Source organism: Symphalangus syndactylus, chromosome 7, assembly GCF_028878055.3.
Source record: "Symphalangus syndactylus isolate Jambi chromosome 7, NHGRI_mSymSyn1-v2.1_pri, whole genome shotgun sequence".
Taxonomy (NCBI): domain Eukaryota; kingdom Metazoa; phylum Chordata; class Mammalia; order Primates; family Hylobatidae; genus Symphalangus; species Symphalangus syndactylus.
Window position 1 is genome coordinate 97,029,164 of NC_072429.2, and position 25,097 is coordinate 97,054,260.

Consider the following 25,097-nt stretch of genomic DNA (forward strand, 5'->3'; position numbering starts at 1 on the left):
CCTCATGACCTCGTCCCAGCTTACCTCTCCAGCCTCATCTCTCACTATCCTCCTAAATGGGCCTCTTCATTCCTCAGCCTTTGCATGAAAAGGCCCTTTTGCCTAGAATATTCTGCTTTAGTCTCACATGGACAATGCCTACCCAGCCTTTAGTTCTCAGCTGGGATGTCATCTCCCTTAGGACACCATCCTCTACTCGCCCCTACAAATGTTTTCCAGGCTGGAAGCATGTGGGGCCATAAAGAGGGCCACACACATCATGCCAGCTACTCATTGTTGTTCTTGTCCCACTGTGTGGTCATGGCCTGGCTCCTGCCAGCTTCCAACACTGGACTCTGCATTCCCTAAATGGCAGGACTGTCATTCACTATTGTTGCCCCAATACCTGCCACACCATAGCAACTCAAAAAATGTCCAGTAAAGAAAGTGACCAAATGAACAAATGAATGAATATCTGGAATGCCTGCTCTGTCTTCACTTCCTGAAGAAATTCCTGCTTTGCTTCAAAAGTTGGCTCAAACCTCATTCTGCCTCTAAAGCTGTCCCTTGTCCTGTCCCCTTTGTGGAATTAACAGTGCCCTTCTCGTCTGGAAAATGTGCTATTAGATAGATAGATAGATAGATAGATAGATAGATAGATAGATAGATAGATATAGAATATTTAGCGGGATTACAAATACGGTCCTACCAAATAGTGGCAAGGATTCTATGTTTACCCACTTCAAGCTTAGTCCTTGGTGCAGGGCCTGGCCCTAGTAGGCTGTCAATAAACACTTGTGGAATTGAATGCTGTGTTTCACATCACCTGTCCATTCACATCAGCTGAGGCTTTTCATTAGGATTACATCATCACAAATGGAAGAAATTGAAGGACGCAAAGAGAAAAAATTAGGAAAGATGTAGCATTGTGATGAAACAATGTACAGCATCCAGAAAGGCACCCAGCCTTCTGCTCCTGGGGCTGTCTGCTTCCTCCCTCGGGGAACCTGGGGCACATTGTCTCAAAGCATAGTCTTTCTCGTCTATCTTGTCTCCACTACTCCTTCACAGTGGGTCTGCAGCCCAGCATATGCTTAGCCATTTAGAGAGCAACTAATAGTGGGTTTTCCCCCACCACGTTAGCATTCAGTGCTAAGCAGTAAGTATATGCAAGTAGGTGGCAAGCCTTGAGTGGCTAAAGCTTGGTGTCATTTGATACATCAATCTGGGGCTCAACCATCCCAAGGAGTTTTGTCCTCAGAAGAAGCCAAGTCACCCCTTCACCCTGACTCTGTTTAGTCCAGTCTACATCTTTGGTTCAGCTGGAAATCCCCTCTCCTTGGGCACTGAAATCCCAATGTGGACACTATCCCACTCCACAGTCCACCTTTCACTCATTTATCACACTATTGTCTGCTTTGACAAATTCTCCTCTGCAGATGCATTTTCTAATTGCTGTTTCTGAGAGTTATTCAATCCCCATTAATTAATCCGGTTTTCCCTCACAACAGTTTCTCTAAATAACTTCTTTCTCCTCTTCATCCCTGTGCTCAATGGTTCACCCCTACAGGTCTTCTGTAGATGGTCCCCTAAGTTTCTCAGTCTCCCCTTTGGTTCACTTCAATAAGCGTTTACAGAGAGTCCACTGTGTTTTAGGCACTGGAGATAAATAAAAATGAGTAACAAATAGTGCCTATCCTCAAAGGAGCTATTCTAGACACACAGAAGCAGATACAACACAGAGTGATGACAGGATCATGGATGTTTGTACAGATTTCCCCCAAAAGTAGACCCTGAAATAGGGATGTGGATGCCATTCATTTATTTGAGAGGTCATCCAAGGAAGCACAATGAGGGAGTGAGAAAGTGAAACAGTGAGGAAGGAGAAGCCAATCGGGAGTGTATTGATCAGTAGGTGAACACTGTGGGCAACTGGGGCTCGTCTCACTGACAGCCCTCTGAGACACATGGAGGGCAGCCTTTGGAATTGTCCCATTGTGGAGCAAGGAAGCTGGGGTGTTTATCAATGAATTCCTGTCCCTCATTGGTTAAAAGTTGCTTCTAAGACATCAACTCCCTGGCACTTTTGCCTAACCCATGTAGAGATGACATGCTCCTGTGGTCACAGAAAGCCCTCAAGTCAAGACAGAAATGCTTGAGAAATGAAGCCATAGACATGGACAGGAATTGCTCACTTGGTCTCCAGATGGTTTCCGGGGTAGTCCCAGGGGATATGAGTGAGGCACCAGTAACACCTGTTAAATGGACACAGAAATGTGTGCGGGGGAAGGGGAGGGTATTGTAAATTAGGAAAATGTTCATAGAAGTGTTGTCTTAGCAAGGTTTTGAAGATCAATAGGCATTCTCCCAGATGGACAGATATAGAAAGTGTTTCAGACTGATGGGACATTATACACAAGGGCTTGGAGATGTGAACTAGTGTGCTGATGTGAAATATCCCAAGTAGATGGGTACAGATAAGCCTGCAGGGGAAGAAGGAGACTCAAGGTGAGATGATACTACTGAGGCTTGATAGCATTTGTGCTACATCTTTCTAATGCTGGGAAACAAAATCCACAGCCAACTGGTGAAAGGGTTTTGGCAGCTGTGGCCAAGATAAAAGGTTTTGTCATCATGGAAATACTGACAAAACCCTTTCACCATTTTCCTGATCTCTGATCTGCAGTATCCCCTCACCACCCCCTGCCCCCCCCCCACACACATATTTCTGGGCCCATGTAACAGGTGCTGAGTGTAGCTTGTGGGGCTATTTGGGTGGACAGGCAAGGAGGTCCCATTGAGGGTCTCGGCTAGCCTCCAGATTTATGGGACATGTTTTTTTTTTTTTTTTTTTTTTTTAGTTTTCTTTTTTTTTTTTTTTATTATACTTTAGGGTTTTAGGGTACATGTGCACAATGTGCAGGTTTGTTACATATGTATCCATGTGCCATGTTGATTTCCTGCACCCATTAACTCGTCATTTAGCATTAGGTGTATCTCCTAATGCTGTCCCTCCCCCCTCCCCCCACCCCACAACAGTCCCCGGAGCGTGATGTTCCCCTTCCTGTGTCCATGAGTTCTCATTGTTCAAGTCCCACCTATGAGTGAGAACATGCGGTGTTTGGTTTTTTGTCCTTGAGATAGTTTACTGAGAATGATGTTTTCCAGTTTTATCCATATGGGACATGTTTTAAAGCCTCTACATAATTTAGCTTCTTGTTTTCCCTTAGTTTGTTTACCCACTTTGATGGAAGGAGAGATTTCATTTTCCTGAACTTCTCAATTTTATCCTAGTCATTAGCAGAATCATGTGGAATAAAGGCCTCAAGGAAATTGTGGCATTTTCATTTCTTATGAGGAAGTGTAATTTGGGGCTTAAGGAAAACAGAGCCTGTGTTATTGACAGAAGAAACATGACCCTCACAGGGGAAAAGAGAACAATATAGATTGGGATATTCTTACTTCAAACATATACCACTGTGTTTAAATAAATAAATAACCCAGAAATACCCCTGGGGGGAAAGCACAATGAACAAATTATGATGATCATATTCCATCTGTGCACTGCATCTGTGTTTGAGGTGTTTCACTCTCTGAGTAGGTTGCCTAAGCAAGGGTCCAGGAGCCACTACTAATCTTAGCAGCAGCCTTGATGATATTCTTTCTCCATTATTTTGTGTTTTACCTCATGGGCAAAGGAAAAAGGGGAAAAACGCCAGTGATAAAAATAAAGGGTCTTTTGGGAGTTGTTCTTGTTTATTTAACTTCCTTCTTTTAAAATAAAGAAACGCAGCTGGGAGCAAGGAAGACAGAGAAAGGTAAGAATATTTTAAAACTAATTATAGCGTAAAAATCATCCAAGAGTGCTCTGTTCCGGCCTATGTCAAAGTCTCAGCTTTGTCCTTATGCATGAGTCAGAGGCACCCGGGGGTTAAGCATGTGACTGTCAAGAGCCATTATTGCATTGGTTATTTTTGTGGGATGCTGGAATGCAGCTAGTGTCAGTCCCATTCTGTAACACAGGGCAGGGTTTCTCAACACTGGCCCTATTGGCATTTTGGGCTGAAGGATTCTTTGTCATGGGGGCTGTCCTGGTCATTGTGGGATGTTTAGCAGCATCCCTGGCCTCCATCCATTGGACAGATGCCCCCTCCCAGACTGTGACAGCCAAAAACATCTCCAGGCATTGCCAAATATCCCCTGGGGGACAAAATCACCCCTGTTTAAGAACAAATGACATAGGGCTACAAAACTCGCTGCTATGGAAGCAAACTTGTTCCACATAATCCAGGAGGTCACTCCAGTTTTTTATCCAAATTGAAAAAAAAAAAACCTAAAAAACAGGTCCTCACCTTTCCCCGCTTTGGTCTGTAGTTGCTTTCTAACTTCTAGAGCCTTTTTATTGCCCAAAAATATACAGTGTCCTATAATACTTTGTCTTTATTTGATTTTTCTCAGGCCTCTCAAACAGACCATGGCTGCTGAACAAAACCTAGACCCCTGTGGTTGGGAAACTTGGGTGAGCTAATAATCAAACATTTTTAGATAGTAAAAAGGAAAAGAAATTTTTATGTCCTTCCTATTAAAAATGCTCTGTTGCAAATTATATTATTTTTAATTTCCAGGAAAATTGTCAAATTTATAATCTCCTTAAAGGTAAGGACTATGTTTTGTACTTCTGATTATAATTGTTCACAATGCTCAGTACATAGTAGATACTCAATAAATGCATAATGATTAACTGATTGAGATGGATCAACTAGCAATTAGACTTCAGCCATAGAAGCAGCAGCCATAGAAAAACCCAGAAACAAGCAAATAGACCTCTAGATGAGTATCTTTACTTGAGTGAGTCATTAGTAAGGAAATAAGTACCACAGAAATACACTTGCTTTTCTCAGTTCAGATTGGTTCAGCAGACATATATTGAGTGCTTGGTGCAGTGGGGACTCTCAAGGCACTTAAAGGCACATAAAAACACTTCAGCGGATAATTTCAGTGCAATGCGGGACATTCTAAGACACAGGGGCTTAACCAGCTCTGTGGGAACCCAGTAGAGGAGCACCAGCATAGCCTTTGCAAGGAGGTGAGAGCAGGGTTGGAAGGTATAATACTTGAGCTATGTCAAGGGACAGTAGGCATGTGAAGGGGGTGGGAACTGAAGGGGTGGGATGGTGGCAAGCACAGTCCAGGCAGAGGAATAGCATGAACAAAGCTATGAAAGCATTTATTGGCATGATTGGTATGGGAGGACCATCATGTATGATTTGATGTTGCAGGGGCTGGGAATGATGGGAGATGAAGCTGGAGACATGGAAAGGCCAGATCATGGATGACCTGACACCCCTACCAGGGAGTGGGGGCCCTCTTCTGCATGGGGAGGGCACGGAAAGGGTTTAAGCGAGAGGATGAGGCAACATGATTTGTGTCTTGTGCAGCAGGAAGCATGGGCTTAAAGAGCAAAGGTCAGATGAGGCACTGTCGTGACACTCAAGAAGAGAGGTCACAGAGGCTTGCTCTAAGTAATGAAAGGTGGGTGGTGCAGAGCTGAGAAATGGAGCAGGATGTCCAAGTAGACTGAACCACAAGTGGAAACCCTCTGAACAACGGAGAGCCCACAGGTGGTTGGGTGGCCTTTGAAAGATCTGTGGAGATGTGAAAAGGATTTCTTCCTTACCTTTATGCTGCTCTCTCTCTCTCTGATTTTTGTGTAATTTTAGGTAGAGAAGAGAAGCTATCTTACAGATATTCCTTATAGAGGCCTTTGTGGTTTCAAGGTCTCTAAGCTCATCAGAGAAGTGAAGTTGGATATCACAGAAGGAGCAGCTGGTGTCCCCAAAGGGTAGAGCTAAAGGGATGGGAGGGAAAAAGAGGGAGGGTCCAGATTTTGAAACGAAGAGAGGCCTAGATTCCCAGGTTCAGTGTCTCTAACATGACAGATGCTGGAAGGGGAATGATCTGAGTCAGAAAATTATATTTGATATACTTAATACCAGTGAATTCAGGACTACCTGTGAATTTCTGGAGTGCAATGCTAAGATCTGGAGTGCAGGTGAAGGTGCTTAGAATTGAGCAAGTCAAGAACTCATAAGGCTGGTAGTGTGTTGAATGGACCGTCCACAGAGGCATTGACAAGTCCCAGAATTGAATGGAGATCCAGTCCGCCCCTAAGATTTGTGTGGCCTCTGCAAGAGTTCAAATGGAGGTGCCTGCCTTCTTTTCCCACACCCACCCTGATCTATTCTGAGATGTGGAACAAGGAGGACAGGGTAGGTGGAATGGGCTTGAACATCCAAGCTCCACTCACACCTTCCCAACCAGTAGCTACTTGGATTCCTCTAGGAGTGCACACACCAGGTGAGCGCTGCTCACCCTCTGGAGGACAGACCCGTGGAGGAGGCCCTGGAAGTGGGCTCAGGGCCATATGGGCAGGCACTTTCAAGGACCTAGGTACCCAGAACATAGTCTTGAAAGAGGGTGCATGGGCTCTCTGTGAGACTCTTCCCTTGGCGCCTTAGATTTCTTGTCTCTTAGAGAGCAGGGTCCTCTAAAAAATGGAGCCCAGGGTAGGAACTCTGGTGGATTAGATCTAAAGGCAGTAATGGTAGGTTTAGAGATGCAGAAAAAGGATATGAGTCAGGGCCTTGATCTTCAATGAATGTGTGTGTGTGTGTGTGTATGTGTGTGTGTCTGTGTGTTTTGAGAATATGGGTGGCAGTGATAGCAAATAGAGGGGAAGTAAATAAATATAGGGGAAATAAAGGTGAAGATCCACCTTAATCCAACTCAATTGCTTTAGAATCCAGTGAGATGTAAGGTTATGCTCTAGCAGGTTGATTTTCTGGTTTTCCCTGGTAACCTTCAGTTCCTGCAGAGTTAAAAAGACAAGCAAGCACAGTGGGGAAATGCTGAGAGATGGCACACTGAGAAGTGGTAGCTGGCAGCAAAAGACAGCGAGAGAGTGAGAGAGAACAGTCCCCAAATAGAAAAACATATTAGGAGGGGGTCATCTAGTGCCAGGGCAAATAGCCTTACATGCCTCAAAAACTCCTCAGGACACAACTCCATTACAGCATGGAACAATGATGAATGTGCTTTTAGAAGTTTCCATTTTTGGGAAAAAGCATTTGCTTTCAGTTGTCTAAAAAATCCATTAATTTAAACCTCCTCTTTCTCCAACAACTCATGATGAGTTGGATATTGCTGCAGATCCCGTTTCATCTGAGCATCAGATTCTGTTACCTCTCCTCTGGTTCAGTATAACCTGATCAAGTTTGATATTGCTCTTCCTCCTCCTGCCCCCCACCTGGAGAATTTCACCTGCCTCATCCACAGAGGAGCATTGCATGGCTCATTGTGTGGTCAGGTAGGATAAAGTCAGCTCCACTAATCTAAGCCCGAAAATGAAGCGGCAATTCTGCTGTTATGCCCTAATTCACAGGCTCATCATTAAATTGTTATCATAGCCTCAGATGAGACTTTTAATTCTCTTACAACAGCTGGCAAATGGCAGGAACAGATGCTGTCACTCACTGAAGCGGCTTCTGCAGGAGCAGTGGAGAAGAGAGAGGATAATGGATGCCAGCAAGGAAGGTTCAGACACTCCCTTATCCGCCACTCTCAATCCTGGAAAATCTGGGCCTCCACTTTGGGGGTCTTATTGCAGCTCACCAGGAGCTGGTCACAGTATGGAACCAAGAGAGGTGTGGGCCTGGGAGAGCTTTTGTATGGCTTTTAGAGCTCCCCTTAGCTCCGGGTGGATTCCCACGACTTCCCTGTATCAAGTCCTCCCTCTAAAGGTTGGCTCTAAAAGCAAGAATGCAGATGGGGTCCCCACCTCATGGTGGCGCTATGCTTACCCGCTTTACCCTGAGCAAGAAAGGCACTGTGGGCCAGTCTGGCAACCAAACCATTGTTCATAATATCGCTTTTATGGACGGGGTTTCCAATGCCAGACGACTGACTGACAAACAAATTCGAGTAATTTGGGGCCATCGTGTTTGTACATGCGTGTGCTTGTCATGCCAGCATGTCCCCAACACTCATCTGCAGAATCCACACCCAAGCTCTGGGGCCATTCCTGATCTGAATGGGTGGATGAGACATGATGATGACAGTGGCGATGTGGGAGGAGAAGGAGAGGAGCCGACATGTTTTACGACCCTGCTCTGTAGCATCAAGGCCAGCTCAGTAGGATCAAGTGCTCTGGAGAATGAAATCCCACTTGGTAGTATCAAGCGTAGTATTAAGAGCTGACAGGTTTTCCAACCTTATTCTGCATTACCAAGTATCAGAATGTCTATAACTACTCCGTAGGTAGGAATTACTGACACCCTTTGAGAGATAGGGAAACTGGACTGGGAGAGATTAGGTAACGTTTCACAGGTGGAGGGGAGGTCAAAGAGCCAGGATTATCATTTACCCCATGCTCTAACCAGCGTCCAGCAGCCTCTCTTAAAAGGCACCTTGGGTGCTTATACTTTGTACTTCAAGGGCTCATTTGCACTGAGTTTTCTGATAGTCCAGGACTGATCTTATCTCTTGAGCCTAACAATAAGGCTCTGTCTTGTTCCCTGTGGCCAGTCACCTTGATTTAGGTCTCATTTCTGATAACTGCATCCTTATCTAATTCCTCTGCATCAGGTGCCTCTCACGACCAGGATCTTCATTCCTCTAGGACAAAATATTCACCCTGATCTTTCCAGTATTGCCCATAAGTCCCAGCTACTGGGACCTTAGTCCCCCAGTGCTGCCTTCTAGATTTATAGACAATGACCACTTACTAGTTGCCCCCATTGCTGACAGTCTGCTTCCCTGATCCACACTGCCTCTCTCTGATCTCCAAGCTCCTATCCTCAGCCCACCTGTAAGCATCTGGTCATCCCTAGCCACTGTGTAATGCCTCATCAACATGTCCTGTCTGTCCCCTAGGTCTGAGCCACTCCAGGTGCCACTGAAGCATTTGTAAGAGACCTACAAGCAAGCCTGAATTTTCCTAAAGGGGTGCCAGGGAGTCTGGACCACACATTTCTACTTCTGCCTTGACCAGAGCCATCCCCCAAGTCTTTTCTTAGAGATCTGCCTTTTGGAAGCTCTGGCCACCCACTGGGCTGGCAATTAATGATCCCACCCAGCCTCTTAGGCCGTTTCTTATCACTATTGCTGACCCCAGGGGTTCACTTGGAAGCTTTCTCAAATGCATTTTCCATTATTGATTAAGTACATAAGGGAGAAAAGCACTGACTTGCAAGAAAAGCACTCACAGCAAGGGAAAAATATAATTCCCAGAGGTCCTCCCAGCTTCCCTCTGTGGAGAGCAAAGGAAGTATGAAGCCTCGAGGTCTCCCAGCTTTCCTAGTGCAGCCTGGGAGGTGTGGTAACACCTGTGGCATTCTCTGCTGTGGTAGCAAGGTAGAAAATAGTGATAGTGGAGAGAATCATGGATGAGGAAAGACCCTCACAATGAATGTCAGGGAAAGTTTTAGAGCAGATTGAGAGGTGTAGATGCTATGGGGCAGATTGGAGTATGAGAGAATTTAAAAGGAGTCAAAATTTATTATCGTTATTATATTATTTATTACACACCATGTTGCCTAGGATTATACATGGGATTCCCCATATTTCAGAGATACAATGAAGGGATGGTTACTAAAATTACTTTTAGTTTCTCAAGTGCATTTATTTGAATGTGACTTTGAAAAGAGACTGGGCCATGTGGAACTCCAGAACCATAAAAACCCCATGTGGATACTGCCCCAGGCCACTGAAGAAAACATAATTGTTTTGCAAACCATCATCTGACAAGTCCTTAGGAGGGTACTATTTTCATCTGAAGATAAATTTTACCCAAATTCTACCATGTTTTTCAATGCTGCAGTCCTCCTCACCTGGAATCCTTCCATCCTTGGCTCCCTGTATCTGCAATGCAAAAGAAATACAAACATTTACCTATAGCAAAACTCTGAGAATCCCCACAAAGTCAGGCTGCCAGGAAAGCCTAAGAGCCCGGGAAGGAGAAAGAGGAGACAATACATTCCACATGGTTTAGGCATCCTTGCTGCCCAGTGCCTTTTAATCCCCTTGGCAAATGGCCTGGGTTTATTTTTTGAGTGGGTTGGGCAAACTCAGATGGAAAAGGCAATACATGCCTGGAGCACAGGAGCATGAGTAGAAAATATGGGACTCTCCAACTTCTCACCTTGCGGTACTAATCTCATCACCTATAGTAACGTTGTAAGGCAGGTGAAAGCTTGAATTCTATCTCCAAGTTTATAAAGGAGGTATAAAATAAAACAGCTATCAAATATTTTGAGACCCTTAGAAGCACAGAATGTTACAGCTGAAAATCCTAGGTGTCTCTGAGAATGTGGAAATAGGCCATTTTAGTTTAAAACAAAACAAAAGATTGCAATTTACTGAGCCTGAAGTGGTTTGAGATCTATGTATGCTTAATCTAGCAATGTATGTCCCAAATACTGCAGGTCCTCTGGACATTAATCATGGAAAGATGATCCCATATTCATTGAGAAGAAATAAATAAAGCACCTCTCTTTAACCTGAGTTTCCCAAATACCAAAACCACTCCTTTGCGTGTAACACACTGAAGGCATCAGGTAACTATTGAGTGCTTTTCTCCATTTCATCTTAGTAGGAGTCACGCTTTTTATCCCCCTTTTCTGCTTTTGGTAAGCCTCAGGCTTTGCTAGTGAGGAAGAGACCCTTTCAAAATATTGGACACCAGATACAGGATTTGGAGGAAATTGGAGTGATGTCATCTAGGGAAAGGCGGTCCAAAAAAGAGCCACCTAAAGGCTGGAGAAAGAATTGTCTGAAAATATTAGAGGGAAGAGTATCTGATGCTCACATAGGGCTGGAAACAGTGTCTCTTCTGAACCAGGCATGGAAAGAGGCAGGAAAACACAACCTAAAATGAGGAAAATAATTAATCAGTAGAAACCATCCCCAGAATGACACAGATGTTGGAATTAGCAGAGCAGGACACCAAAATAGTTTTTATTTTGAGTTATTCTATATTTCAAAAAGTTAAATAGAAATGTGGAAAATATAAAAGATCCAAATTGAAATTCTAGAGATGAAAACTACAATGCCTGAGACTAAAATACACTGGATGGAATTGATGGCAGATTAGGCATTTCAGGAGAGAAAAGATTCATTGGACTTGAAGATCGAGGTATAGAAACTACCTAAAATGAAACACAGAGAGAACAAATAGTTTCAAAAGTTAACAGAGCTGTCCGGGCATGGTGGCTGCTCACGCCAGTAATTCCAGCACTTTGGGAGGCCAAGGTGGGCTAATAACCTGAGGTCAGGAGTTCAAGAACAGCCTGGCCAACATGGTGAAACCCCATCTCCACAAAAATACAAAAATTAGCCAGGCATGATCATGGGTGCCTGTAATCCCAGCTACTCAGGAGGCTGAGGAGGGAGAATTGCTTGAACCTGGGAGGCAGAGGTTGCAGTGAGCTGAGATCACGCCATTGTACATCAACCTGGGTGACAGAGCGAAACTCCGTCTCAAAAAAAAAAAAAAAAATGTTAACAGAGCATCAGTGGTGGGACAACTCCAACAGCCTAATATAATGGTCATTGGAGCTCCAAAGGAGAGGAGGGGCAGTAGGAGACTTGAAAAAATATTTGAGGAAATAGTGTCCAAATTTTTTTTTCAAATTTAATGAATACTATAAACTCATATATCCAAGAAGCCCAATGAATACCAGGTAAAAGAAACATGAAGAAAAGCATATGAAACTAAAATTTCATAAAAGCACATCAAAATAAAATGTCCCAAAAACCATTGATAAAGAGAAAATCGTAAAATCATCCAGAGATAAAAGACCACAACATTCAAAGGGACAAAGATAAGGATAACAGCAGATTTCTCCTTGGAAGCAATACAAGTGAGACAGTTGTATCAGTCTAGAATACTATACTCAGCAAAGCTATCTATCAAAAACAAAAGTGAAATAAAAACTTCTTCAGACACAAAAATCTGAAAGGATTTATCTCCAGCAGACCTACACTGTAAGAAATGTTATAGGAAGTTTCAGGCAGAAAACAAAAAAGATACCACATAGAGATATGGGTCTACACAACAGAATAAAGAACATTGGAAATGGTAGCTACATGTATATGTGTATAAAATTTATCCTTATCATTTAAATGTCTTTAAAATATAATTATATTTTTAAGCAAAAATAATGATAATGTATTGTATTATAGGGTTTACAATATATGTGAAAACAAAATGTATGCTAACAATACCACAAAGCCCATAAAAGGAGAAATGGAAGAAAGGATTTTATACTATACATAAAAATGCTATAATATCACTTGAAGGTAGAATGTAAAATGTTAGAGATGTATATTATAAACCCTATAGCAGCCACTAAATAACAAAACAAAGAGTTATAGCTAATAAACCAAGGAAAAAGATAAAATTATTTTTTTAAAAAAACAGCTATTAATCCAAAAAAGGCAGAAATAGAGAAAAATGGAACAAAGGACAGCTGGGACAAATAGAAAAAAATACAATGATGAACTGAAGTCTACCCATATCAACAATACATTGAATATAAATGTTGAAACAATCTCAATTAAAAGGCAGAGATTGTCAGAGTGGATAAAAAAGCAAGACTGACCTATATGTTGCCTATAGGAAACATACATTAAATGTTAAGATACAAATAGATTAAAAGTAAAAGGATGATAGAAAGACAAAGTCTTGTCAAGATATTAGTTCTTTCCAACTTGTTGTAAAGATTCATCACAATTAAAAAAAAATTAAAAGTCCCTGCAAGGTATTTTGTAATATCAAAAGAGATTCTAAAGTTTATATGGCGAGGCAAAAGACCCAGAATAGCCAACACAATATTGAGGGACAAGAAAAAAGTAAACCTGATACTGCTTAACTTCAAGACTTACTATAAATCTACCATAATCAAGACTGATATTGGTCAGAGAATTGACAAATAGAACAATGGAATTGAATAGAGAGCTCTTAAATAGACCCACATGAATATAGTTAACTAATCTTTGACAAATGAGCAAAGGCAATGCAATGAGGAAAAGACAGTCTTTTCAACAAATGATACTGGAATAATTGGATATCCATGAATAAAAAGTTGGATCTAGACAAAGACTTTACACCCTTCACAAACATTAGCTCAAAATGGATCATAGGCGTAAATGTAAAATCCAAAACTGTAAAACTAGAAGAGTTAAAAAAAGAAAAAGAAAGAAAGAAAATCTAGGTGACCTGGGATTTAGCAATAACTTTTAGATGCAATACCAGAACCACAATCTATGAAAGAAAGAATTGATAAGCTGGTGTTTACTAAAATTAAAGACTTCTGCTTTGCAAAAGACATTGTCAAGAGAATGAGAAGACAAACCACAGATGGGGAGAAAATATTTTCAAAAGACACATTTAATAAAGGGCAGTTATCCAAAATACACCAAGAATTTTAAAACTGAACATTAAGAAAACAAAACAACCTGATTTAAAAATGGGCAACAGATCTGAACAAGCATCTCACCAAAAATATACAGATGGCAAATAAGTGTATGAAAAGATGTTCAACATTATATGTCATTAGGGAATTGCAAGTTAAAACAGCAATGAGACATTGATTAGCATGTTGAAAATTCAAGACACTGACAACACCAAATGCTGACAAGGATGTGGAGCAACAAGAACTCTCATTCATTGCTGTGGAAATGTAAAATGGTACAGTCACTTTGGAAGGCACTTTGGCAGTTTCTCACAAAACTAAACATACTCTTACCAAACAATACAGCAATAAGGCTTCTTGATATTTACCCAAAGAAGTTGAAAACTTATGTTCATGCAAAAATCTGTACATGATGTTTATAGCAGCTTTATTTATAATTGCCCAAACTTAGAAGCAACCATGATGTCCTTCAGTAGGTGAATGGATAAATAAATGGTGGTACATCCAGACAATAGAATATTATTTGGTGCTAAAGAAAAATGAGCTATTAAGTCATGAAAACACACAGAGGGAACTTAAATGTATATTCCTATAAGAAGCCTCTCTGAAAGGCTGCATACTTATGATTCCAACTATATGACATTCTAGAAAAGGCAGAACTACAGAGACAGTAAAAAGGTCAGTGGTCATCAGGGGTTGGGAGAGGGAGAGATGAAAAGGAGAGGTATAGAGGATTTGTAGGGCAGTGAAACTACTCTGTAGGATACTATATGGTGGATACATGTTATACCTTTGTGAAAGCCTGTAGGGTGTACAATACCAAGAGCGAACTCTAATGTAAAATATAAACTTTAAGTGACAATGATGTGTCAATGCATGTTCATGAACGGTAATGAATGTACCATGCTGGGGTGGGATGTTGACAGTGGGGGAGGCTGTACATGTGTAGGGAAGAGGGTACATGGGGTACTTCTGTACTTTATAATCACTTTTGCTATGAACCTAAAGCTGCTCTAAAAACAATGTCTATTTAAAAAAGAAAAATAATGAAAAAAGATATATCATGCTAACATTAATCAAAATAAAGCTGGAGTGGGTATGTTAACATCAGACAAAGTAGATTTTAGAGCCAGTAGTATCTTCAGGGCTGTTTTATAAGATAATGTGGTCAATTCTTCAGGAGAATGAAGCACACCATATACCTGGTAATATTGATCAAAATGACTGTATTAGTCTATTTTCATGCTGCCAATAAAGACATGCCTGAGACTGGGCAATTTACAAAAGAAAGAGATTTAATGGACTCACAGTTCCACGTGGCTGGGGAGGCCTCACAGTTGTAGCAGAAGGTGAAAGGCACATATCACATGGTGGCAGACAAGAGAAAGGAATGAGAGCCAAGCATAAGTGGAAACCCCTTATAAAACCATCAGATCTCATGAGACTTATTCACTGCCACAAGAATAGTATGGGGGAAACTGCCTCCATGATTTGATTACCTCCCACCAGGTCCCTCCCACAACATGTGGGAATTATGGAAGCTACAATTCAAGATGAGATTTGAGTGGGGACAGAGCCAAACCATATCATTCTGCCCCTGGCCCCTCCCAAATCTCATGTCCTCACATTTCATAACCAATCATGCTTTTCCAACAGTCCCCCAAAGTCTTAACTCATTTCAGCATTAACTCAGAAGTACACAGTCCAAAGTCTCATCTGAGACAAGGCAAGTCCTTTCTGCCTATAAGCCTGTAAAATCAAAAGCAAGTTAGTTACTTCCGCATTGGGTAAATAAAGCCACTCCAAATGGGAGCAATTGGCCAAAACAAAGCAGCAAAAGGCCACATGAAAGTTTGAAATCTAGTGGGACAGTCAAATCTTAAAGCTCCAAAATGATCTTTGACTCCATGTCTCATATCCAGGTAATGCTGATGAAAGAGGTGGGCTCCCATGGCCATGGGCAGCTCTGCCCCTGTGGCTTTGCAGGGTGTGGCCTCCCTCCCAGCTGCTTTCACAGGGTGGTGTTGAGCATGGCTTTTCCAGGTGCACAGTGCAAGCTGTTGGTGGATCTACCATTCTGGCTCTGGAGGATGGTGGCCCTCTTCTCCCAGCTCCACTAGGCAGCACCACAGTGGAGACTCTCTATGGGAGGCCCACCCCATATTTCCTTTCTGCACTGCCCTGGCAGAGGTTCTCCATGAGTGCCTCACCCCAGCAGCAAACTTCTTTCTGGACATCCAGGAGTTTCCATACATGCTCTGAAATCTAGGCAGAGGTTCCCAAACCTCAATTCTTGACTTCTGTGCACCTGCAGGCTCAACACCACAAGGCCTGGGGCTTGCACCCTCTGAAGCCATGGCCTGAGTTGTACATTGGCCATTTTTAGTCATGGCTGGAGCAGCTGGGACACAGGGCACCAAATCCCTGGACTGCACACAGCAGAGGGCCCCTGGGCCCAACCCACAAAACCATTTTTTTCTCCTAGGCCTCCAGGCCTGTGATGGGAGGGGCTGCCACAAAGATCTCTGACATGCCCTGGAGACATTTTCCCCATTGTCTTGGTGGTTGACATTTGACTCCATGTTACTTATGCAAATTTCTGCAGCTGGCTTGAATTTCTCCTCAGAAAAATAGGATTTTCTTTTCTATTGCATTGTCAGGCTGCAATTTTTCCAAACTTTTATGCTGTGCTTTTCTTATAAAACTGAATACCTTTAACAGCACCCAAGTCACCTCTTGAATGCTTTGGTGCTTAGAAATTTCTTCTGCCAGATACCCTAAATCATCTCTCTCAAGTTCAAAGTTCCACAAATCTCTAGGGCAGGGGCAAAATGCCACCAGTCTCTTTGCTAAAACATAACAAGAGTCACCTTTGCTCCAGTTCCCAACAAGTTCCTCATCTCCATCTGAGACCATCTCAGCCTGAATTTCATTGTCCGTATCATTATCAGCATTTTGGTCAAAGCCATTCAACAAGTCTCTGGGAAGTTTCAAATTGTCTCACATTTTCCTGTCTTCTCCTGAGCCCTCCAAACTGTTCCAAACTCTGCCTGTTACCCAGTTCCAAAGTCGCTTCCACATTTTTGGGTATCTTTTCAGCAGTGCCCCACTCTACTGGTACCAATTTACTGTATTAGTCAATTTTTTTCACTGATGATAAAGACATACCTGAGACTGGGAAATTTACAAAAGAAAGAGGTTTAATGGACTCACAGTTCCACGTGGATGAGGAGGCCTCACAATCATGGCAGAAGGTGAAAGACACATCTCATGTGATGGTAGACAAGATAAGAGAATGAGAGCCAAATGAAAGGTGTTTCCCCTTATAAAATCATCAGATCTTGTGAGACTTATTCACCACCATGAGAATAGTATGAGGGAAGCTGCCCCCATGATTCAGTTATCTCCCACTGGGTTCCTCCCACAACATGTGGGAATTATGGGAGCTACAACTCAAAATGAGATTTGAGTGGGTACACAGCACAACTGTATCAATGACCAACTCTAAGATACACTCTAAAAAATTGCAGGACTTTACAGAAAAAGAAAAATACTTTGAGCATCTAGAAAAAAAGAGTATGTGGCATGAAAGAGAAAGAAAATTAGATTATTATCATACTTTTTGCCAGAAGAAAATGAAATAAAATATTTAAGGTATTCAAAACAGAAAATGTGAGCCCAACAAAACTGACTTTCAATATAAAGGGTACAGACATACTGTTTATCAACAACTTAGGGAAACTGGTTCCATAAGTCCCTCCTAAGAAGTCTTCTAGAGCACAAACCTTGGGTAATCAAAATAACTAGAGAGATATTCGTGGGGAGCATTAAATACACAGTTACTTGTGAAACTAAGACTAAATGAGTGCTAATGATAAAGTATATAATGACTTCATGTCCTGACAATGGAGATCTAGTACAGCTATTTTTTTTAAGTGGGGTGGATCGAGAGATCATATGTAAAACACTTTTAAAATGTTTTTGGTCATAATAATGATGGTAGGATTAGTATTTTATTCTGAGTCTGCTGTGTATGCAATATGGGATAAAACAAATGAGTAATTGTGGGATATTCTAATTCTATCATCCCCTGTGTCCTTGAGAACAAGATTCTTGGCATGGAAGAAAAGATATACAGATGAAAGAGGTTAATAAAATCTCTGTCATCAAATATGCTTTCTCTGCTATATAACAGAGCTGGGGGCTGTGGAGGGACTATATACATGTATTCCCTCTGCAACCCCCAGCTCCCTTCACTGAAAAGGTCTAGAAACAATGATCAACCTAGTAGCAATGGACACCCCTAGCATTCAGGCTGATTCTGAAATACCAATTTTTCCTCAAAAGATGCAAATCTCCTTAGAGAAATGGCTAATTCCAAATCCAAGCCAGAAAGTGTCCAAGAGGAATAATTTGTCACACCAGTCAGCAAGGAAGCTATTAAAGACTACTAAGGTTTGGCCAGGCGCGGTGGCTCACGCCTGTAATCCCAGCACTTTGGGAGGCGATGGTGGGTGGATCACAAGGTCAGGAGATCCAGACCATCCTGGCTAACACGGTGAAACCCCGTCTCTACTAAAAATACAAAAATTAGCCGGGTCCCAGCTACTCAGGAGGCTGAGGCAGGAGAATGGTGTGAATCCGGGAGATGGAGCTTGTAGTGAGCCAAGATCGCCCCACTGCACTCCAGCCTGGGCGACAGAGTGAGACCCTGTTTCTAAATAAAAATAATAATAGTAAGGTATATATGAAACATAAATGAATTTTGTGTTTAGACTTGGGTCTTATTCCCAAGATATCTTATTATGTATATGCAAATATTTCAAAATCCAAAAAACTTTGAAATCTGAAACCCTTCTGGTCTTCACCATTTCAGATGAGGGATATTGAACATGTAGCAGATGAAGGCAATAGTCTCTCTATAAAAGCATTTCCCAACTGATAAATGAAAATTAGGATATCATCAACTTGCAGTTTCTAATGAATGAACAAATATAGGTAGATGTAGTAGATATAGGTATAGGTAGATATAATAGGTATGGGTATAGAGACCAAAGGAACCAGGAGGAGACGTATGGGAAAAACATACTTTTGTTGTTCTCTGGGCAGACAGAAATAATAGTGACCACTGCCACTGCACTCCAACCTGGACAACATAACAAGACTCACTCTAATAATATACTTTTTCAAAAAAAGAACTCATAGAGCTATGGAGCAATAGCTCGGCACCATTTGGGGCAGGCCTGAGCCTGGGTGCCCCCCTTCCCTTTGTGTGGTGTCCTGAAGGGAGGATCTGATCTGGTCTTTATGTCACCATTCATTTATGGAAAGCCCCCACTGGAAAGAAAAGCTCAACCAGGTGAAATTTCAAATCAACTTACTTTCAAGATTAACTTTCCTCAAGTCTGGTCTACCCATGGTTGTCTTGATTTAGGTCCTAAGTCCTGGTCCAATTAGTTGGAGCCAGAGTAATGGAGCTAATTTTACTGGAAGCACCATTTAGGAAGGGCTTCTTGGGCAGATTTTTCTACCTTCCGCATCCAAGGACTAAGCTCTGGCCAATGAGACTTCTGAGAAGTCTTAAAAGAAGAGGACACACCCTCCTCTCCTTCCTTCACCAGCTTCCAGAAACAAGAATATGGTGGACTCCTACAGCCATCTTAGAACATGAGAATGAGACGTTTAAAGGGAAGGCAGAGCAGAGAACTAGGGGAACAAACTGTGTCGGTGATGATTTCATCCACTTGCTTTGCTGGCCTCAGGCTACCTACCTCTAGATTTGTGTGAAACAGGAAGAAGCCACAGTTATTTGGAGGTTTTCTGTTATATGCAATTGACTATTTTCCTCATTGTTATGACTCCCATACATTCCAATCTAGTAAAATAGGCAAATCCTGGGCTCCTTCCCCTAAGGACATCACCAAATGGCTGCCTAAACTAATAAACACAGAGCGCTATGGTGAGTAATGGCAGCAGATACTACTTTGGCAGGAGTGTGAGTATTTCTTTTTTCTTTTTTGGAGACCAAGTCTGGCTCTGTCACTCGCCTCAATGCAACCCCCGCCCGCCAGGTTCAAGCGATTCTCCTGCCTCAGCCTCCTGAGTAGCTGGGATTACAGTCGCCTGCCACCATGCCTGGCTAATTTTTGTATTTTAGTAGAAACGGGGTTTCACCATGTTGACCAGGCTGGTCCTGAACTCCTGACCTCAGGTGACCCGCCTGCTGGGATCAACCTCCCATAGTGCTGGGATTACAGGTGTGAGCCACTGCAACCTGCCAAGAGTGTCAGTATTTCAATAGGAATCTTCCAGACACTCAGTGCCCTAGGCCTAGGTAATTAACCTCTGTGGTAGACACTTTTATTTGCCTGTACAGCATTCCTTCTCCCTTGCCAACAAAGCGTTTTGTTCTGGTATTAAGTGTCTGTGTGCTAAGATGAGGCTGGAATTTTCTCTCTCTCCACATGGTTACTTATACCTACTCCTCTCTGCATGTCTGGCTCATTCTTCTTGCTCTGCTGTACAACTTTCTTTGCATGTGGCAGAAAATGGCTTTGCCCAGGCTCTCCAACTGACATGCATCATACAGACTAGCTGTTTCTGAACCACAATTCTAAATCTCTGAGAGTGATACTGGCTCTGCTTTAGTTAAGTACATTCCTCTGATCCAATAAACTGGGTCGAGGAGGGCTGTGTAGTACCTACATGATAGCAACTCCTGGGGGTACCTCTGTGAGAAGTTTGGGTATAGCACTCAGAGAAGAAGTACAGGAACTGGGCAGACACCCCAAGAGGGCATCTGCTATAAGCTTGACTGCAATTGATACATACTAGCTTCCTGGTCCCCATAGGTATACTCCCAAAGCTGTGATCTTACTGAGGCTAGGGCCCAGAAGGGTCACTGCCCAGTATAGATACTGCAGAAGGACCATCAGATATTGTAGGTAGACAAGATGGATGTAATACCCATCAATGCCAATCACCAAATCTTTCCAGCTCTCTGCTTTCTGGGTGGGTAGAATTTTATTTCCTGGTCCCCTGAGGTTGGATGGCGCTATGTAACCAGTTCTGGTCATTATGGCATTTATTTACTGGTGAAGGGGCTTCTAAGATGGTTCTTTCCTTCTTCCGTGATCATTGGTAATGTTTCAGATGGCGGTTGCTCCATCAGTTGGATCCTAGTGTAGATATTATAATGCAATGGGCTTGTGATGGACAGAATATAAGCAGAAAGATGTCACTGAGACTTGAGAGTGCTTGTTACTGCAGCATGCTATCCTATCATGGGTGATACCATGCAGATTGGGCTGGGGTTAGCAGCATTGCTGGAAGAAGACACTTGAAGATTCTAACTCACAACCAAGCCTGTCACATAGACTTTTTTTCCTGCCTCTGTTCTGGGTCCCCCTTGAATCCCTTGTCCCTACTTCAGAAAGGAAAGTGCTATTTCCTAGTAGTGAAAGCATCAAGAAGCGATAAAGTTGGGGGTTTCTTTCTTGCTTAGACAGGGGTGGTGCCCAGACGTGTGCTGGACACATGGACAGAGTTTGGTTAGGGGAGTTTGGTGCTCACACCAGACTCAGAGAGAGCTGTCCCTTAGCTGAGGCTCAGCTTAGTTTTCAAAAGGACAGAGCCCAGGGTAGAGGGCACAGCTTAGCTCTAAACTACCAGGTTAGGATCCGAATGCTGTCCCACCTTCCCGCAAAACTCATGGAAGACAGGCTGAGGAGTCTGGAAAGCTAAGCTGAAAGCTGGGGGTGCTCCAGTACATGCAGATCCCAAATGTGGGAATGCTATGTGATGATTTTATGAAATACAAAAGTCAAATGAATTTTTCATGAAGAAGTTATCTTCCCAAGATGCAATAATGGAAAATTCCTTTCAAGAACTGGTGTTTAGACCTCACAAAAATGCGCGGCAAATTGCATTGTGATTTATTTGTCAATGTTTTTATAGGTTAGGCGTTACTTTCAACCCCACAGCTGGAGTCAATTTTTAATATTTAAAAGTGGAAAGAAAGCAAAACCTAAACACATCCAGAGCTGTCTGTTTTAGATTGAGCTTTTCCCAAACAGTGATGTTTAGAACTGAACCCTGAACGTGGTCGGTCTGTGGCCAGCTGGCACTTACTTCTCTGCAACATAGAATTAAAGTATCTGGAACTGGGCAGATTACATATAAGACCTCCTAAATTGTAATTGGTGGGTCTGGTGTTTATAACCATTTTCAAGTGCACGTAGCCTGTCTGCCCTCTCAATTGAAGAAGGAAAGAGTCTTTGTGCTTTTTATTCTGGGTTTTCCTTCATGCCCTGAGCTTAAGATGCCATGAACATAATTTTCAAGTCCAGTGGGTTCTGGCCTTATTAGATGACTGGATTAGCAGGGATCTAACACTCCAATCAACTATAGAGATGCAAATTGGGTCTCCAGACTTTGACTCCTAAGGAGCCTAGTCTGGAAGTGACCCAGGGTTTACCTGCGTGGGTCTCCAGGTAAAACCAGGATGCTGGCCTTGAAGGTGGGTTCTCATAGCAAGGATTCTAATCTCAAAAGAGATGAAGCCTTGAAGCTTAATCCGATTCTCTTGGGCCAAGTGTCCAGACTCTAATGAGGGTCTAATTTTCACAGAATGGTGCTCCCAGAAGCACGGAATTCATACCTCAGTGCATAGCACACCATACCTCATGCTTAACTGCAGCCACCATGGTTGGAGGTGTAAGGCTGGCACTGGCACTGGATGTGGCTGAGGCTGCCATGTGTGTGCTTACTAATAAAGGACTCTGTAACACACAACATCTGGAGGGAGGAAAAACAACTCTAACTGTGATAGGCACAACCCCTTTGGGTAACATAGTTGATACCCTTCTAATGGAGGGCACGTTTCTCTTTGCATTCTCCTTTCTGCTTCCTCCTGATAATTTGGCCAAGGCCCACAGGAGTTGACCCATTTCCAAATGTGTGCGTGGGTCCAGCTGAATCTGCCAGTGGGGGGCCTTCGAAGCTGTGAACAACACCCCCTCAACAGACTTTGAGACGCATCAACCCCTTAAGAGACAAGCTTCAGGATATAACGAGCCTCGGCAAAGCATGGAAATGTCAGATGTACAAGCATCTGGGGCTCAGCTTCAGCTACTGTGGCCTTTCCCCAGGACCCATGCCCAGGGTCCTCATCCTGAACTCCAGCATCAACAGACCTCCTTCAACAAACTCCAACATTCAGAACATCAACAAGCAAGGGGACGGGGAAGGGCAGTGATTATTCCAAGGGCAGAGATGCTATCAGGTTTCGCTCCAAAAAGGATTTTTCGCCTCACAAAAAGAATTTGCCACGGATTTCCTTTTAAAAGTGCACACCCCAAGAACCCTCAGCAGATGATTCAGCTTAATGTGCAAATCCCCAGGAACACAATGCGTGAAGTGAGGTACACGAGCAACTGGGGCCAAGGTGCAGCAGACCTTTCCACCAGCAGGGGGAGCTCTTCCCCTGGGTCAGGCAGCCATGGCAGGTCCAATCACACACCCGTTACCCAATTAAAAACATGCTGCGGTTTCAAGAGGCAGGAACAGAACTGAACCCTGCTGTCCAAAAAAAGACGCCACAGATACCCAGTAGGCTTGTGCTTTATCCTGAGGGCAATGGGGAGCCACGAAGGATTCTGAGATATGTGGAGTTGTATCAGGGCTTCCAGTAGTTCTTGCCCAGTGCCTGTGACTTCTTTGAGGAATCCATTTCCAGGGATGGTGTTCTCTGCATTTTCGGCTCTTCTTGCAAAATGCATTACAGTGATGATCCATGAGCCACCTTCCGGGGACCCAGGGCAGGCTCAAGCTTTGGGGTGTTTCTCAAGAAGTGCATAGCTTTGTGTGTTGGCTCAGAGGAAAGGTAGGCATGGTTTAGGGGAATGAAAGGGGAGTGACAGGCAGAAATGCTATTGTTTTTTTGCTGCAATGAAGCTCCAAGCCTTCAAACAAGAAGCTTGGCACCAAAAATGGTGCTGTTAGAAAGTTAATGGGCAAGACATTTTGAGAAAGGGTTGTGGAGATAAGCATCAAGAGGAAACGACATTGTTTTAACTTCGCCGGCATCCAGGAAACCAAGTAAAGCAGAGCCACCCCTGAGCTGGACTGCAGCGCACACACGCACATGTTCATGGAATCCAAGCTCTGTCCAGAGACAAACATCTCCCAGAAGCAAATCAAGAGTGACTTTTCTGAAGAAAGAGCTGGGGAAATGGTATTTCCTTCCTGTGCTGAAGAACAGAGTCACGACATTCTAGGGAAGAGACGTGAGCTCCCAGGGGCAAGAACTGGGCACCATCCCTCTATTCCTGCTGAATATTAATAGCAAAAGCAAATATCTTGACTTCAGAGAGCTCCAAAAGACAGAGTCACCCAAGAGGAAGTGATGAAAAGGAGAAATGAGTTCCAGGCGCGGTGGCTCACGCCTGTAATCCCAACACTTTGGGAGGCCGAGGCGGGCGGATCACCTGAGGTCAGGAGTTCGAGACCAGCCTGACTAACATGGGAAACTCCGTCTCTACTAAAAATACAAAAAAAAATTAGCTGGGTGCACTGGTGGGTGCCTGTAATCTCAGCTACTTGGGAGGCTGAGGCAGGAGAATTGCTTGAACCCGGGAGGCAGAGGTTGCAGTGAGTCGAGATCATGCCATTGCACTCCAACCTGGGCAACAGAGCCAGACTCTGTCTCAAAAAAAAAAAAAAAAAAAAAAAAAAAAGAAAAGAAAAAGAAAAGAGAAAAAAAAAGAAAAGCAAAAGAAAAGAGAAAAAAAAAGAAACAAAAGGATAAATGAGTATTTTCTTGAATGTTTTCTACCAGAATCAGGCCACTGTGATCTCCCTCACTGCAATAGTCTCCTAATGGGTTTGCCTACCTCTGGTCTTGACTTCCTTCTCCCATTCAGCCTCCATAGAGCAGCCAGGAGGATCTTTCTAATCTGATCTGCTTAGAATCTTTCAGTGGCTCCTATACCCCAAATCTTTGATATAAGTCATGAGGCCCTCCAGACTCTCATCTCTGGGGCAATCTCAGAGGCTCATCTCTTGCTACTTCTTGGTCTTGCCCTTTCTGTTCTAATCATTCTGAAACCCTGTAGCTCCCTGAATTTGCCATGTTTCCAGTGGCATGGGAAGGGTAAACAGTCCTGGGGACCTTGTAGCTCCCTGAATGTGCCATGTTTTCAGGGGCATAGGAAGGGTAAACAGTGCTGGGGACGTTGTAATGTACCTTGTGACCTTTCTCTTTATCTTGGCTGGAAGTTGCCAAGACTCTCATCTTTGAGGGCCCACCATAAACTGGGACATATGGTCTCTTCTGTCCCTTCTTTGCTCTATCCCTGTATGGTTTTTACTTACCCTCGGGGTCTTTGCAAATACCTGGGGGTTCCCCTTTCATCCTTTTCTCTCCATTTTGTCCTTCAAGTCTTGAATTAGAAATTATTACATTAGAAAAGCCTATTCTGACTCCTCAAAACTGGGAGAGACGCCCCTGGTATCTCTCTCCCACGTTGCCCTGTGCTTATCTCTCGTGCACCATTTGCACACTGTGTGTAACTCCCTGCAGACCTGCCCATCCCATCCACCCTGTAAACTTGAGCTCCACAAAGGTGGGACCTTCTTCCCTCTGTG

The 25,097-nt window shown here is 43.1% G+C and overlaps 1 long non-coding RNA gene across 1 annotated transcript in view; it reads right to left on the bottom strand.

Annotated features, from left to right (window-relative positions):
* LOC129486663 (uncharacterized) overlaps positions 1 to 25,097 on the bottom strand; it is a 48,557-nt gene that overhangs the window by 19,108 nt on the left and 4,352 nt on the right. Inside the window, exon 4 of the long non-coding RNA XR_008659047.2 lies at positions 9,867 to 9,891. This is a non-coding gene — a long non-coding RNA (uncharacterized lncRNA). The remainder of the gene's footprint in view (positions 1 to 9,866; positions 9,892 to 25,097) is intronic.